Here is a 7,085-nt window from a genome sequence, read left to right on the forward strand (position 1 = left end):
AAAAGTCACAATTTCCATTAAGCATGTAATTAGTGAAAGTCAACTAGCATTAAGAACCAAAAAGTCACCAAATCCAAGAGGAGTAAAATGCTTTCACTACCATGTTGGAGAAAATGTTTTTATGATTGTGCGAAGCAAAAACAACACAAAAATCATTTGTTGCTTGCTAACTTGGGGATCCGTTACTTAATCAATAAATTAGCCAACTAATCACTACAAACACATTTAAACTCATGAATAAAAGCATACGAGTAGTGATAGGATGTTAAACACAAAAAAAATCTCATAAAGATTCAAGAACAAGTTCATGGAGTCTTCAACATTCAACAAATGTTCAAAGGATTTCACCAAAGTCAACCAAGTTTTTCTTAGCCAAGCATGACTAAACTCAAGAAAACAAGATAAGAAAAGATTGTACCAAACATTTAACAAGATTCAAGAGCAAAAAGATGAAGTTCTTCAAGGTTCTTGGCCTTTAAAGTCTTCAAAATCTCCAGAGAAAAGGCTCCAAAGTCAGATGTGCAAGTGTTGAGAAAAGTGGCACACCAAACTTCCCTATATATACTCTCAATTGAAATTCTAAAATTGCCCCATTGGGAATCCATGCGGGTCGCGTAAGAATTCAACGCGGGCTGTGTGAACTGACAGAGTATGGGGCTTCTTTGAATATTGGGCCTCCACAACTTAGCCCATTTGGCCCAATTCGAGTCCAATCAACTTGTAGGCCATTTTTCTTCAAGTTTTCTTCATTTTAGGCCCAATTTGGCTTCTCCAAGTCACCCATAGCTCTCGTAATCGTCCGATCATTAATTCCCGCACACTTGAAAAATTCTTCCATCTTCGTTTAACTAAGAGGTCATCTTCTTCCTTGCTCCATCCTTCTAAAGCCCATTTTATGCATCATCTCCACTAGATATTAAGCCCAAGATCCTTGTTGTTCTCCTAGTCCAACCACTTTCCATAACTCCCGAACATTCTCGCCCGCTAGTCTCCAAAAACTTGTAATTATGCTCACGAAATTCGAAAGTACCCAAAAGTGGCCATAAAATAACAAAAAGGAAAATATGCATGAAAATTAACTAAAATTTGAATGAAATATACTAAAATAAACTATAAAAATAAGTAAATAAAATAGGGAGAATTTTATATATGCCCTTCTTAAATTAATACACTGTATTAAAAATAATAACGGTGATATTTCAAATATTAGCTATGATCAAAATTATAAAAAAAATGCAAATCAGTTACTTTTTAAAATTATATAACCATAACACTAGTTAAAAGTAATAGTAAAAAAATTGTTTCATTTACGTTGTAAAAGTGAATCTATGATAATAACTTGCCAAACCAAGAAAACTCCTGCTCTCAGATGGAGACCTTGGAATCTCTCACTGCATCATGGCTTCGACCTTGGTCGGATCGACCAGAATGCCCTTCTGATTGACAAGGTACCCCAGGAAATGCACCTTGCACAACTAGAACTCGCACTTGGAGAACTTTGCAAAAAGTCTCTCCCTCCTCATAGTCTCAAGCACCTCTCTCAAGTGCTCCCCGTGTTGACCCTACGTATTCGAATAGACCAATATATCATCAATAAAGACTATCACAGACCAATTCAACATCAGTCTGCACACGTGGTTCATGAGATCCATGAACGCAACAGGAGCATTGGTGAGCCCGATTGGCATCACCACGAACTCATAATGGCCATAGAGAGTCTGAAAATCTATCTTATGCACATCCTTGTCCCTGAATCGCATCTGATGATAACCCGAATGCATATCGATCTTCGAGAACCAAGATGCACCTTAAAGCTGGTCGAAAAGATCATCAATCCTCGGGAGGGGTAGCGGTTCTTCACTGTTACCTTATTCAACTCTCGGTAGCCGATACACACCCAATGGGATCTGTCCTTCTTTTTCACAAATAGAATAGGAACTCCCCAAGGCGAACTGCTCGGCCTGATAAATCCCTTGTCTAACAGCTCATGCAACTGTGTAGACAAATCCTGCATCTCAGGAGGAGCCAATGATAGTTTTATTTTATTGGGAGAATTTCATATATGTCATTCTTAAACATCAAAATATCATATTTACCCAACTTAATTTCTAAATATCATATTTACCCTTCATAAAATTTCTAAATATCATATTTACCCTTCATAAAATTTCAAAATATCATATATGTCCTTTTTAAACATCAAAATATCATATATGCCCTTCTTAAATATCAAAATATCGTATATATACTTTTTAAACATCAAAATATCAATGGTAATATCTAAAATATCCTCATTCTACGACATTATAATAATCAACAACAACAAAAACTAAACAATCAAAATATACATTCCATAGAGAGGGTTGAAGATGAATCTTTTTGTTTGTTAAGAGGACGACATTTCAACAATTTAGAAGTTCATATTCCATTATCTTAGACGTATGGATAGTATGGGTAAATTTTTTTAATTATTATAATAATGCTAAGGTATAAAAATGATTATAAAATATTAAAAACACTATAAAAAGGATTTGGGCAAATATGATATTTTGAAGGTTTGTAAAGGGTAAATATGATATTGAGAAATTAAGCTGGGCAAATATGATATTTTGAAGTTTAAGAATGGCATATATGAAATTCTTCCTTTTTATTTTTATTATTATTATAGTTATTTTTTAACTATTTAAAAACTATATTTTTAAATACATTTTAAAAAAATAAGTTTTGGTCAAATTAATTGCTAATTAGGTATTTTTATTTAGGTTTTAGATCTGACATTTTATTAAAAAATGTATAACTTTTTAAAATAGTATTTGGATAATTTTTTTTAGGTTTATTTGACATTTTAATTTATGTTTTCAATTTAATATCATATTTGACCTTTCATTTGATTTTTTTATTGAGTAAATTACTAAAATCGTCCATGTGGTTTGGTCAAAATTGCACGTTTGGTCCCTAACTTTTTTTTTTGCACTCGGATCGTCCCTGTGGTTTGATTTTGTTGCGTTTTTCGTCCCTACGGTTCGGTAAAAATTGCATGTTTGGTCCCTAACTTTATATATGTAAGGGACGAAAAATGCAACAAAAGCAAACCATAGGGACGAAAAACGCAACAAAATCAAACCACAGGGACGATCCGAGTGCAAAAAAATGTTAGGGACCAAACGTGTAATTTTGACCAAACCACAGGGACGATTTCAGTAATTTACTCTTTTTAATTTAACTAACAAATTAAAACTTATAATTTTAGGTGGAATAATATTTTAGGCCAGGAGGGGGAGAGGAGGAAGGAATTGTGGCGGTGGGTTATTCATATTCGCATATCAGGTGCACCCCATATTCCATGTAGGTTATTGTACTCACATCAATGACATTAGCAAACCTCACCATCGACATTATGCTTTTGTTGCATCACTAACTTTTAGTAACATTAGTTGGAACCATCTTATCCATCTTTTGTCGAAAAAAAAAGTAATATATTTTAATAGGAATAATGGTAATAGTCGATTGAAAGAATCAAATACAAATAATATCAACCAAAATGCTTATATGACTCTCGAATACATAGTTTTACATACATTACCTATCAATATATATTTTAAACAAAGTCATAGTATTTTTAGAATATAAAAATATTTCATGACATATAAGTTCATATATATATATATATATATATATATATATATATATATATATATATATATATATATATATATATATATATATATATATCCTCTGCATATTTCGACCACCATGAATTTACAAACATAACATGTTAATTGTCACACCCTCAGCCGACGGCGGAAACGCCGATGTGCGCAAAGTAAACCAATAATCATAGTTATTGAACATACATTGAACAGTACAAATTTAATCTTTTATCATTATCGAAATGGAAATTACATTGACAATAGTTATTGTTGAAATGCTACACACGCCTAACAATCCAGCGTTCACAATTGTATGATAAGAATATCGGAGAATCTTCTATACGAACACTTCTGACCTTATAATAACCTGGGAATACATGCATTGAGATACGTCAACAAAATTGTTGGTGAGTTCTACAGGTTTTGACACAAAGTATTTTGTACCCAAAAATGTTTTATAAAATTTATCTGTTTGACGAGCTTTTATAAACACGTATTTTTCTATCGAAAGTATAAAATAATTGAGTAATAAAAGTATATTTAAACTCATTTAGAAATGTCATTTGCTCAAATCCAAAAATACACCATTTGTAAAATATATAAGTAAAACAAACTTATAACAACTTCTTGCGGTTCTTAAGACCATAATGATTTTTATATAAAGATTTTGAATACCAATTTATGAAGTCATATCACACTTTGTAAAAATATAAAATAGCCAAATTTACTCTTAAAACTTTGTACAAACGTTCGTCTAGTTTATATGTAAAACTCATAAGTTTCGAATTTTATAAACTTTGTAAATTAGTGTCGTATTAGTAATTAAGTATTATCTTACTTAATTTGGAAATCCACACTTAACCAATGGGGAAAACTCATCCCAAAATACTTTTCAATAACCGGTAAATTATAAATACATATTTTTACCACTCGTATAATTTCGACGACAGATATTAACATTTCTCTTTACAATTCTATTCTTTGAAACGTCTCTGCTTACGGAGAATTATGTCGTAGGGAGATGTAGTTATCAACCTAAACACTCTTACACACTCGACCCAAATTGGGAGGATTGACTCAATCTAGACCTATACTTTTTCGAATAAAAATCTTCAATATATCAATTTGCCTATAACCGACACTATTCGTCGCTCCTCCACAAGCCACATAGGCATAATAAACAGGCCACACAGGCACAATATAAATAAAAATGGAGGAATTAAGATCATTACTAACATTTAAAAGCAGTCGTATAGTAACGAAGAAAGAAACACTTGGCGTCTGTTGCCTCGAGGAATTGAGATCATTACTAACGTTTAAAAGCAGTCGTATAGTAACGAAGAAAGAAACACTTGGCGTCTGTTGTCTAATTCAGACGAAGTTGTAGTGTAACAACCCGAAGTTGTTCATCGCCGAAAACCCGTTCTACCCGAATAACTCGTCGGAAATCGAAATGTCCCGTTATTGTTTTTGGGCTTAGTTAACTAAAATTATATATTGATTTTCATTCAATGAGGGTCCAAACTATTTAGGAACTCATGAATTTAGCCCAAAACATTTATTTCATAAGTTTTAGAAATATCCTCGTCGGGTGACGAAAACTCAATCGGGTGCGACCCAAAGCATCGTTTAAGGCCGGTATCGGGTAGAATTCCACCGTGTCCAAGTTTTAGGGACTATATAAACATGTTTTAGCACTCATTTGAAGCTTTTTCCTTCTCTCTCTACTCTCTCTCTAACCTCTCTCCTAAATCCAAAGATTAAGTGTCCAAAACTCAATTTTAAGGCCTCAAATCCTTAAGGTACCTTCCTAGCCTTAATCTATAGTATGTTTAGCTTCCAAATTAGACACTTAATCATAAAATTGGACATTATATGTGAGTTTACGGCCCAGGAGGCTGCCTAGGCCGTAAACACCATTTTGAAGGGTTTTTAGCCCTTAAACTCCTTCCTAGACTCAATTGGACTTTAGATATGGCTAAGGGACTTCAAGATATGGACTTAGAACACCTAAAACTATAATTTTGTGGAATTTGAAGGAGTTTACGGCCAAGGCATAAGCTTGGGCCGTAAACTCATGTTAATGGTGTTTTTCATGCCTTTAAACCCTTCCAAATCACCTCTATGGCTTAGATATGAATTATAGGACCTTGGTATTAGCATTTGGACACTTGAAACATGATTTTTGGGGGACTTAGATGAGTTTACGGCCAAGGATAGTGCTTGGGCCGTAAACTCCCCAAAACTTGGCTTAAATCCAATTCTAAGGTGTTAGAAAGCCATCCAACACCACCAAAAGCCTTGGAATAAATCAAGGGACCAACCAAAAATACTTTGAAGGCCTTAAACACATATTTTATGGGGTTTCTAAGAGTTTACGGCCAAGACCTGTTCTTGGGCCGTAAACTCCAAAATTTTTGGTGTTAGAATGCAAACTAAACACCCCTAAGGCCCTTAGATGAATTTTAGAAGTCCATTCATGCAAGTTTTAGACCTTGAAACACATTGTAGCTCCATATATTAGAGTTTACGGCCATGAGGGGGGTCTCATATGATGGGTTTTATGCATAATACATCCTATGTGCTCATACAAACCCTAAAGCTCGGATCTAGGTTTCTCTATTGTACATACTTTGAATCCAAGACTTAGAACCCTAATACTAGCATATGGAAATCAGAATTCACATGTAAATAGGTTTAAGAACATACCTTGATTGTTATATAGCAATAACAATCCAATTCCTCCTTGAATTGACCTTGGAAAGCAGAGAGTCACAAGTGTCACTCCTCTAATGGCTTACAAACACCATAAGCAAGTGGAGAAAGTATATAGAGAGAGGAGGGAGGTTAGAATTCGTATTTGGGACCTCTTGGGAAGGGATACCCGAATTCATAACCCTAGGGGTGTTTATATAGGTGTAGAGATAGGGTTTCAGTCATTATCCTTATCTAGTTGATTATCCATTAAGCAACCAATAAGATAATCCTTGAATCCTTATCATACTCGAATTCTAAGGCTTTCCAACCTTAAATTCGTCCACCATACTTATAAGATAATCCTTACCTTATTTTGTAACTATCACATAATTACAAATCAGCCCCTTTAGTTTAATTAATTACACTTGATCACAAAATTAATTCTTAATTAATTATTGACCAATATTAATTAAACAAATATGATTTCTCCTTTAATATATTATTCTTATAACATATTAATAAATCATAATAACCTCTCTCTCTCTTTATTTATTTCTCCAATCAAGTTGCTTTGGTGAAGGCAACCCAAAAGGACCATGCACCATCGGGTCAAGTACATACCAAAATAGTTATGGACTTAGACACTAATCCAACAGTCTCCCACTTGGATAAGTCTAACAACTATTCTGCGTATGACTTCGGATCCTGATCTGCAATCGTAGCTTTCCAAAGCCGCTG

Source organism: Lactuca sativa, chromosome 6 (genome assembly GCF_002870075.4).
Source record: "Lactuca sativa cultivar Salinas chromosome 6, Lsat_Salinas_v11, whole genome shotgun sequence".
NCBI classification, from domain to species: Eukaryota; Viridiplantae; Streptophyta; class Magnoliopsida; order Asterales; family Asteraceae; genus Lactuca; species Lactuca sativa.